At 42.0% G+C, this 11,433-nt stretch overlaps 1 pseudogene; it reads right to left on the bottom strand.

Annotated features, from left to right (window-relative positions):
• Positions 1-234: 234 nt before the first annotated feature.
• Positions 235-2,955, bottom strand: LOC132658837 (endogenous retrovirus group PABLB member 1 Env polyprotein-like; annotated as a pseudogene).
• Between the last annotated feature and the right edge of the window lie 8,478 nt (positions 2,956-11,433).

The raw sequence follows: 11,433 nt of genomic DNA, 5'->3' as shown, positions 1-11,433 counted from the left end.
CTTGAGAATTCCACACCTCCAATCTCTACTTCGAGAGCCCCAGAGCCCTTTTTCCTCCTTGGGGACCCTGAATTTCTTATCAATCTGTCTAGGAATTGATTCTCTCATTCCCTCTTTTCTTTTAGGAGAATTATGTTACCTAGGGAAAAGGGGGTCATTCTCTTTCCATAACTGCTTCTGAGCTAATAAGGGGTGTTGTATCTAAACTGGTGAGGCAACATATTCTCCTAGTCCTCAAATTGAGGGTTTCTGATCCAGGGGCTCCAAGTAATAGTTGGAGGAATCTGTGGTACTCCTAGGAGCTTGGACAACCACCTGTAACTTAAAAACTTTATGTGACTAGAAACAAATCCAGTTACACAGTTACAGATGTAGGGAGCAAACAACAAAAAGAAAACAATCAGAATTATTGTAATTAAGATAGTTTTTTTCACCATGGGGAACTAGTTTATGTCTCCCAAAGTGAGGCACTTGAGGCTTCAGGAGTATCCATAGCCTCAGTCATCTTGTTCATATGTTTAGTAAAATGAGTAATATTAGTGCTCATATCAGGTGTATATACATGTACAGCATTGGGTATGAATAATGGCCCAAGTTCCTCCTTGTGCAGCTATCAGAATATCTAAAGCCAGTCTGTTTTGTAAGACTGCCTTTTTAATTTGTGTTTGTTTGGCATTAAGAGCTGCAATTGCTTTTTGAGAATCTTGTAATGCCTGTTGAGTAAAATTAGTCAAAGCATCCACTCGTAGCATTACATCTGTAGTTGCCAGAGAGGGAACAAACACTGCAGCAAAATAATCATACCAGTGAAACACAGACCTTGCCCACCAAGTTTTAAGGTGGGGTATATTAGCAGGCTTTTTTGGAAGCTCTGAAAATATAAAGCCGTGGGTAAAAGCTAGACCTAGGGTGCATCTCCCTATGTAACCAGGGGGGGACAATGTCCATAGGTAAAAGCCACATATCCAATAGGTCCCATTTGGAGTAAGCCAGTATGACTGAGATATCCAGTCCCAATCAGTGTCTGGCCAGGCAAAGGGAGGACTTGAATTGGGGTTGGAAAACATGGGGATGATTACATTGCATATATCCTGAGGCAAAAAGCCCAATTGTTTCCAATCATTATAATTGTTGGCTAACTTCTGGGGATGGCTCTATTTGTTCCCAGCATATAGAGGCAGTAGATATTAGACGTCCTTTTTCAAGAGTTAGCCATATAACCTCATTCCATATTTCGTAAACGTCAGGTAAAAAACCATTAGATCTAGACCCATTTACCTTATGTGTAGCAAAATAGTTATTAAACTGAGACAATGTATAATCAAAATTAAAAGTCATGTTATATTCATAGTTAAAGTACAAAGTGTTGCTCCAGTCTGTCTTAGGGTTATTAGATGCCATCAGTTTAAGAAAGTCATCACATACGATTGTTATTGAAGTTATTCGTAGACTTGGAGAAAGTCTTTTCCCTAAAGTGGAGATGTCCACCACGGGAAGGAAGCCTTCCTCTGATGAAGAGTGGAGTGCTCCGCAGACCCAGCAGTTAGACTGATTGTGGAATGCAGCATAGGAATGAGCCCAGGACAGGAAGGCATTGTATTGAGGATCAAATGGCAGACTCAGGATTTTTGGAGTCAGTAGAAGTAGGCTCACATAGATTATCAGGCCCATCTGAAAAGTACAAAGTCAGCACAGAAAGGAAAGACATAAAATGACACCACTTAGTTCTGGTCAGGGTGCCACCTCTTAACCCGAGTGTGATGTACCCACGAATCAACTCCTGGCATTTCAACAGCTGTGGGAGAAGAAAGCATAATCTGGTAAGGGCCTTCCCAGAGGGGCTCAAGGGATTGGCCCCCATATTCCAATGTTTTTATGAGGACCTCAGTTCCTGGCTCAAATAGAGGCTTGCTTGACTCAGAGGCTAGGTCAGTTGTCTCCTGGAGTTCAGTTAATGCCTGTTGAAAAGCTGAGAGCTGAGTTTCATAATTAGTTAACTCTAAGGCTTCAGGGTCCATAACAATGTCTGTGCATAAGAAAGGCCTTCCATAAATACATTCAAAGGGGGACAGTCCCTCCTTTTGGGAGGCAGTCTGAGCCCTCATTAAAGCTATGGGTAGAACTTTAATACAATTGTTTTGCATCTCTTAAGTTAGATTGCAGAGATGTCTTTTGATAATGTCATTAGCCTTTTCAACCTTTCCTGAGGATTAGGGTTTCCAGGAACACTGTACATGATATTCTATTCCTAGAGCTTTAGATATCCCCTGAGTTATAACAGCTTTAAAGAAACAGCCATTGTCACTCTGAAGGCTCCATGGCAGCCAAAACCTGGGGATGATTTCATGGATTAAAATCTTTATAACCTCCTTAGCCTGTTCACCATGACAGGGAAAAGCCTCAATCCATGTAGTAAAAGTATCCACCCAAACTTGTAAGCAAGAATATCCATTAGCTTTTGGCATATGAGTAAAACCAATTTCCCAGTCCTCTCCAGGATACTTTCCACTTCATTGTAATCCAGATTTTGTTAGCTTTTCAGTCTTTGGGTTATTTTTCTGACAAATCTCACATCTTTTTATAATAATTTTTAAAGTTTTTATTACATTTTTACCTTCACATAAACAAGACGCCATCTGGTAAATACTTTCTACACCTACATGAAAACTCTGGTGTAAACCCTTAAGAATTTTCCATTGAAAATTTTCAGGAATTATTACTAGTCCATCCTTGGACTGTAACCATCCTTTATCAGTAATCTTTGCTCCTCTTTTCTCATATCTATCTAATTCTTCCTCAGTATATTGTGGTTTTTCCTGTTCCACAGGACCTGTCCAGATCAAAGGCGTCTGTATTGAAGGGGTTTTGTAAAGTGCCCCTTTTCTGGCTTGACAGTCAGCCAGCTGATTACCTTTGGCTACTTTACTCCCATCCCTGTTGTGCCCTTTGCAATGCATAACAGCTACTTCTCTAGGACAATATATAGCAACAAAGGTCCGTCTAGTCAAGGCTATGGTTTTTCCAGTGATCATGTATGGATGTGAGACTTAGACTGTGAAGAAAGCTGAGCGCTGAAGAATTGATGCTTTTGAACTGTGGTGTTGGAGAAGACTCTTGAGAGTCCCTTGGACTGCAAGGAGATCCAAGCAGTCAATTCTGAAGGAGATCAGCCCTGGGATTTCTTTGGAAGGACTGATGGTAAAGCTGAAACTCCAGTACTTTGGCCACCTCATGCGAAGAGTTGACTCATTGGAAAAGACTCTGATGCTGGGAGGGATTGGGGGCAGGAGGAGAAGGGGACGACAGAGGATGAGATGGCTGGATGGCATCACTGACTCGATGGATGTGAGTCTGAGTGAACTCTGGGAGTTGGTGATGGACAGGGAGGCCTGGCGTGCTGTGATTCATGGGGTCGCAAAGAGTTAGACACGACTGAGCAACAGAACTGAACTGAACTGAACCGATAGCCATTAAAAGTCTCTTAATCTCTCTGAAATGCTTAATAGGTTCTACTGTTGCTATTTTAAACTGTCTTTCTTTTCGTATTGCAGCATGAGCATGTAAAGTCAAATAAGCATACTTAGAATCTGTGTAGATATTTACTCGCTGCCCTTTGCTTAACTCTAGAGCTCAAGTCAGAGCCACAAGCTCTGCTAACTGAGCACTGGTTCCCTAGGGGAGAGATTTTGCTTCTAAAACCTGTTCAGCATTCACCACAGCATAATCTGCTTTACGTTTTCCATCCTGAACTAAAGAACTGCCATCTGTAAATATTTCCATGTCAGGATTATCTAATGGGGTATCCATTAGATCTTCCTGAACTGCATACTTTAAAGTTAGAAATTGGGAACAATCATGATCATGTGTTTCATTTTCCTTCTCAGGAAGGAAAAATGGCAGGATTTACATTTCCACAGACTTTAAGCTTAGTTACTGGTCCTTCTAAAAACAATGACTGATATTTAAGAAGTCTACTGTCTGTCATCCAAGTATTAACCGTAGACTTTAAGATTTCACTCACATCATGAAAAGTCAATACAGTATGAGTTCGTCTGTTAATTATCTTTAAATCTTCAGGTGTTAATAAAGCCATTGCCCCAATTACTCTTAGACAGCAGGGCCACCCACGTGAAATTACATCTAATTCTCTGTTTAGATAAGCAATAGGTTGCTGGTGAGTCTCTCAGGGTTGTGTCAAAACTCCCAAGGCCATACCCTTTCGTTCAGTGACAAACAAATTAAATTCTGACCCTGTGGGCAAGCTCAAAGAGGGAGCTTACAGGAGAGCAGTCTGAAGAACCTTAAAAGCCTTTTGAGTATCTGGAGACCAGACTAGTTTGTCGGTTTGGGCCTGCTGAGCCTCAGCTACAAGTTTATACAAAGGCCGGGCAAATTCCCCATAACCCGGAATCCAAATGTGACAGTAGCCTGTGATTCCCCCAAATTCTCTCAATTGTCTTAAAGTAATAGTTAGGGGATAATTTAGTATAGGTTTAATTTTTGGGGGGCCTATGGCCCTAGTTCCTTCTGCTATGGTTAGGCCCAGATATCTAACAGATTGTTGACAAAGCTAAGCCTTTTCTCTGATGCCTTGTACCTGCAGGCTGCCAGAAAGTTTAAGAAATCTTCTGAGGCTTGTGAACAAGCTTCCTCTGTCTCAGCACAGAGCAGAATATCATCTACATACTGTAGTACCACTGCTTTAGAGCTATTAAAATTTTCTAGATCCTGTGACAAACTTTGTCCAAATAAGTGAGGGCTGTCATAAAATCTCTGGGGCAAAACTGTCCAGGTTAACTGAGAAGCTAGCTCCATAGGGTCTTCAAAGGCAAATAGAAATTGACTTTCCTCCGCCAAAGGCATTGAATAGAAGGCATCTTTTTATTCAATTACTGAGAAATATTTGGCTCATTCAGGAATTTCAGACAATAGAATATAAGGATTAGGCAATGGGGTGTAAAGGAACTATAGCCTCATTTATTATTTATAAATCTTGAACTAGTCTCCATTTACCATTTGATTTCTTTATACACAAAATAGGAGTGTTGCATGGACTGTTATAGGGAATTAATAGCTCCTGATCCTTTAATTCTAGATGATGGGTTTTAACCCTTCCTTAACCTCAGGTTTCAGTGGATACTGCTTCTTATGTGGAAATAAGTGTGGGCCTTTGAGCTTGACAACTACAGGACTAGCATTTTGTGTTTGACCCACAGATTTTCCATTAGCCCATAATCTAGGATTTACATTTTGTTCAGTTAAAAGGAGAGAAAGGGAAGGCTCCATATTCATGAAAACAGAGGCATGGACCTTGCTCAGTATATCCCTCCCCAAAACGGGTGAGGGAGACTCTGGCACGATCAGAAAGTCGTGTGAAAATAGCACAGAATCTCGGTTACAACTTAAAGAACAACTGAAATAATACCTTTTGGCTCATTCAGACAGTCCCATTACAGAAGTGGATCGGGAAAAAAGTGGGTCAGGGGCTTCAGTAAGCACAGAGAAAGTCACCCCAGTGTCTAAAAGGAAATCAATGTATTGGCCCCCCACAGTTATTAATACACAGTGTTCTTCAGGTGTAATTTGGATGGGAGCTTGTATAGGGACCCCCGGGTACCTTCAGTCCTGATTGTCTTCTGAGTCTGACCCCTGAAACCTACACCTCCGCCTCCAGAGGCAGTCTCTCCTCCAGTGTGGTCCCTTGCATACAGGACATGGATCTGGGGGTGGCCTAGAGGCCTGAGGGCAATCCCACTTGAGGTGCCCCTCCTTTCCATAGTAATAGCAAGCCCATCCCTTTTCATCTGGGTCCCTCTGGGCATTTCTCTCAGGCTGTTTCAGAATGGTTCTTACAGCCATTATGAGGGCTTCTGCCTGTTCCTTTGTGGTTTTTTGACTTTCTTTCTTTTTTTCATATTCTCTACCATAATACACTGTCTGAGCCTGTTGTAACAAATTATCTAAAGACTGATTTGGTCCATACACCCATTTTAACAGCCTACGGCGGATATCTGGAGCCAACTGAGTGAGAAATTTATCTTTTAAGATCACTCTTTCCTCTTCACTTTCAAGATCAATCTCAGTGAATCTGCAAAGGGCTTCTCTCAGTCTATCTAGGAATTTACCAGGAGCTTCCCTCTCCTCCTGTTCTATGTTTGCCAATTTGGCATAGTTTAAAGGCTTAGCACACGTTTGCCTGAGTACTTCAAGAATACATCTGACAAAATGACTCATCCCATCTTCCTTTAGCCGTGTTATAGTCCCAGTCTGGTTTTCTGTTCTCTATCTCATCCTGTATTTCACCCTTAGTTTGTGCTGTCTGAGCTTCTCTTACTTCTATGGTCTGAGTTTCTATTGAAACCAGAGTAGTCTGAGGTCATACTGAGACAGGAGTTGTTTGGACCTCTACTCGGGCAGTTTGAATCCCAGTTTGGGTTTTTACTGAGACCAAGGCAACCCTTCTTGAGGGGGTTCTCTGACTTTCAGTTTGCTCAGTTTGGAGCCCTGGGTGTGGGGGCAAAGTAGGAGGACTGGGGGGAGCTGAAGGTTTCACACCCAAATCTATACCCTTAGGATATAAGTCTGGCATATTTCTCAGAGAGAAAAAGGGTAACACATATGCTACTTCTACCCGTTTCCCTTGTTTTTGACAGAACTGGTCTAATTGTAACACAGTATTATAATTAAGAGACCCTCCAACCATCCACCATTTGCCATCTTCCAATGGGTACCATGGCCATGTAGTATCACATAGCAAGACCAGGTGTGTCTTCTTTAAGCCCTTGGGGTCAAATGTATCCCAGTTTTTCAGGATACAGTTCAAAGAAGTGAGGCTGGAATTGTTAGCTCACATCTGTAAGAGGAAAAAAAGGGATCAGTGCCATCTTTCTACTGGAGGTGTCCCTCCCTGCTCTAGATGGGGGTGTAGACAGACTTTACACCAAAGTTTTCCTTTCCTGGTTGGACTTAGTCTGTCCCTTACTGACGCAGGTGCCATACTCATCCCTCCTTGTTCTACCACCGAGATGGGGTGGAGATGCACTAGGGGTATACCTGATGGCATCCCAGACTGATGTCCAGCTTCTCATCACTAAAATCTTGCTTGCCTCTGAATGCCACCTGGGGTGCAATCAGAGTAACCTTCTGGAATGTTTTCCAAGCTAAGACCGCTGGGGGAAACATTCATTACCTGAGTGCCTGGGCACAACCCTGAGTATATTCCTGACCACAATAAGACCACTGCAAATGTAAAACTGAGATGTTCCTTCCAAGTGTCACCACACCAGTATAAGCAATAGCAAAAGAGATGGTGAAGGGCTTGCCAGTAAGGAAAAATTGACAGGGCCAGTCCTTCCAGTTCATTCCCACAGATTCCAAAGAAAGACTATCTAAGGAGTTTGAGACCAAAGCCACTGGAAAGCCTCCTGTGGTCCATTAAGAGCTAGTGTTAGCAAAGACAAAAAATAAAAAATAAAAAAAAATTGCAATTCCAATCTGAGTAACCTTTAACCTCAGAGATGCTCTTGGACCTAGAGCTCCATTTAACTTCTGAACTTTCGATTCCTAGTGAGGCTAGATGCTTTGTGACTACCAATCCAAGTCTGGGACCTAAGTAACAATACACAGTAACAGCATAGATTACAAGTCCCTTGAAAGTCTATGATCTGACAGATTAGTGTTGGAGATTATGAGTGAAATGACACAGAACAAGACACACACAAGAGACAGACAACACGCACATTCCGGCCGGAGGAACAGAACTGGGTAAAAAACTAATTGCCGTTTATTATAAAAGCCCCCTAGGCAGAATTCCAGACTGCATGAATAAGCCTTTTCAGCAAAGCACAGGTGCATACATGTTATCGTATAGCAAAGGGGAGTAAAATCCTAGTCTACTGCAGAGTCTGTACAAAGCCCTCTATTCCTTCTTTATCACAAGAAGGGAATGCTCCCTCGTTTGCAAGGGACCATTAAACTCAAGGCTGTGTCCAGACTCTTTGCCAGAACGCCTTGTTTGCAAGGACGTCCAGCGCTAGCAGAGAGGCCCGTTTGCAGGCACATCTCTGCTACCCTATTAACCCTAGAGGCCCGTTTGCAGGCACATTTCTGCTACCCTATTAACCCTTCAGATTAGGTTAGTAGTAATTCCCAAGAAGTTATGAAATGGTCAAAGAGACCAGAAAGTTTGACTAAGAAAGGAGAGTTTGGTCCACATGCTTTGCCCATTTTCTGGTAGGTCCCTGAAGGAGATATTGGGTGTCTCTTGGCATTGGCAGGTCAGTATAAACCCCTGACAGGTTTCTGCCATAAGCTGTATGAGGTCACTGTGGAACCCCAGAGCAGGGCTCCTCACTTGCTTCATGCAGGGTGTGTCATTCATTCACACAAGTGCACCGTAGAGTTAGTAAAGTACAGCAGAAAACATGTTCACTAGGAGAACAAAGAACTAGAGCTCCAAGCATCCTTACCTTGTCCTGAAGAATCCAGGACGGGCCCCCAAGATGAAAGGTTGTTGCTGACCCATGAAAAGACACCGGGATTCTTGGCCTCTGGAAGAGAAGAATTCAATCTGGGGCCAGAGATGAGGCTTGATTGCTCAGAGCTTTTGTGCAATAGAGTTTTATTAAAGTATAAAAGGGATAGAGAAAGCTTCTGACATAGACATCAGAAGGGGGCACAAAGAGTACCTCCTTGCTAGTATTGGCAATAGAGTTATATACCTTTTAATTAGTTATTACAATGAATCAAGAATGTCTCAAGTTTGTGAAAATTTTACCAGACCTACTCCCACAATTTACATTTTAGGATAACAAGATCAGAATTTAACAAGAGAAAGATCCTCCAGACCCCCTCCCATAATATACATTCTAAAATATCAGGATTAGTCAGAAAGTTTTCAGGAAGGAGAAACTGTCCTCCATCTGGATACATTGTTGTTGTATAATCCCTAGTATAGAGTTTAAACTGAGTTGTGTAATTGACTAAGACTAAGGAATGCAGAGGAAAAAAATTTGTCCTTTTCTCCTACTTGAGAATTCCAGACCTCCAATCTCCACTTCGAGAGCCCCAAAGCCCTTTCTCCTCCTTGGCGGCCCTGAACTTCTTATCAATCTGCTTAGGTATTGACTCTCTCACTAGGACATGGAAGCAACCTAGATGTCCATCAGCAGATGAATGGATAAGAAAGTTGTGGGACATAAACACAATGGAATATTACTCAGCTATAAAAAGAACACATTCGAGTCAGCTCTAATGAGGTGAATGAGCCTAGATTCTTATAATTATTGAGCCAGGATAGAGTCCATAGGGCTTGTGGTAGGCTGAATCCCCTCCCCTACCCAAAGACATCCACATCCTAATCCCGGATACCTGTGAATATTACTTTACATGGTCAAATAAATGAAATAATGCTATTTTACATAGTAAAATAAAACTTAAAATTAAATTTAATTGTAGATATAATTAAAGATCTTAAAATGGGGAGATTACCCTGGATTATCCAGATGGGCCCTAAATTTAATCAGATGCAATAGAGGGAAGAAGAGAGAGATCTTACACACATTGAGAAAAGGTGAAGTGAAGACGAAGCAGAGAGACATTTGAAGATGTTTCTCTTGAAGACTGAAGTGATGTGGCTATGAGCCCAGGAATGCCAGTAGTCTCCAGAAGCTGGAAAACACAAGGAATGGATTTTCCCATAGAGCAGCCAGAGGGATTATAGTCCTCCCAGCATCTTGATTTCAGCCAAATAATATCAACTTCTGACTTCCAGAACTGTGAGATAATTTCTGTTGTTTTAAGTCACTAAGTTTGTGGAAACTTGTTATAGCAGTCACAGGGGACTAATATGGTGCCTCTTCAAAGCTATCACTACTTAACAGACTTGATCCAGTAATTTCTAATTCTTAATAGGTTTCAGGCCTCATTTTCCATATACTAGAAATGGTACTCTTCTTAAGTGCTTTGGTCAAGTTTTCTTGAAACATATCATTCTTCGGGTTCATGGAGAGGGAATGGAGAAGGATAGGGCCCTTTACCTGAAAAGTACTATAGAGTACACCCATGAACTATACAGTAAATAGAATTCTCCAGGCCAGAATACTAGAGTGGGTAGCCTTTCCCTTCTCCAGGGGATTTTCCCAACCCAGGGAGATCCCTAGGTCTCCCACATTGTAGGCGGACTCTTTACCAGCTCAGCTACCAGGGAAGCCATACCTGAAAAGTACTATCCAAAAATAACCTCTAAACCACCAAAATGAATGAGTTCTGCAGACCTGGCAGCTCTTCTGACTGGATTGAATCTTAAGGAGTCACATAAGCCATCTACCCATCTTTGCCTGCACACAGCTAAGATCCTGAACATGGCAAGGGTATCTGGTTTCTGGAAGATGCTTGGGCTGCTCAGAACAGAGTAACTATCATTCAAGAACTATGGGCAGACTAGATCTTAGGAGAAGCTGGCTGGAGGAAAAAGCACATAGAAAATGGATTGGAATTTATTGCTATAAAGTGAAAAAGAATTACTCCCAGCAATGCTGCTGGTGTGTTAGCAACAGTTCTCTCTCATGCGTTAGATTAGGAAATAAGTTATGCGAAAAAAGATTAAAACAGAGTCTTGAACACATTTTAACCAGCCTGCAAAATTCAACCCTGAATATTCATTGGAAGGACTGTTGCTGAAGCTCTAATACTTTGGCCACCTAATGGGAAGAGCCAATTCATTTGAAAACACCCTGATGCTGGAAAGATAGAAGGCCAAAGGAAAAGAGGGCAGCATAGGATGAGATAGTTCATTGGACTGCATAATCGGACTCAATGAACATGAATTTGAGCAAACTCTGGGAGATAGTGGAAAACAGAGAAGACTGGTATGCCACAGTCCATGGGGTTACAGAGTTGGACACGACTCAGTGACTGAACAACAACAACAAAATTAGAAGGGCTTCATAATATTGTTTTCCCCTCTAGAAAGCCGGAATCCCAAGGAATTGTGCAGAAAAACTAAGTATACCTTTGTGGATGTGGTAACCAACATAGCAGTGGAATGCTGGCAGAGTAAAATCCTATAATTTTTAGCTATAGAAAATAACCTAGAAATTACCCAATCTAAACTTCTCAGTGTACAGATGTGAAAACCCAGATTTTTTTAAACCCAATTTTAGATATTTAGATACTAGATGATATTTGCTGTGCAGTCTTGCTTTACTGTCCACAGTGTTTTACTGGGTCAGATGCTGATTCACGGCAATAAAAACAGAAGCGCATTTCCAGTACACTGAACGGCCATAATCCCGCCGCCGCCCGCCAAGGAGCTCAAACTAAAATTCCTGCCGTCCAGACACTTCCCACCTCCGCCCGCCAAGGAGCTCAAAGTAAAATTCCTCTTGCAGTCCAAACACGTCCCGCCGGTTATGGGACAGAAGCCTGTTAGCA

Source organism: Ovis aries, chromosome X, assembly GCF_016772045.2.
Source record: "Ovis aries strain OAR_USU_Benz2616 breed Rambouillet chromosome X, ARS-UI_Ramb_v3.0, whole genome shotgun sequence".
Taxonomy (NCBI): domain Eukaryota; kingdom Metazoa; phylum Chordata; class Mammalia; order Artiodactyla; family Bovidae; genus Ovis; species Ovis aries.
The sequence above is the reverse complement of the archived record's forward strand: the minus strand, read 5'-3'. Positions and strand labels throughout refer to the sequence as shown.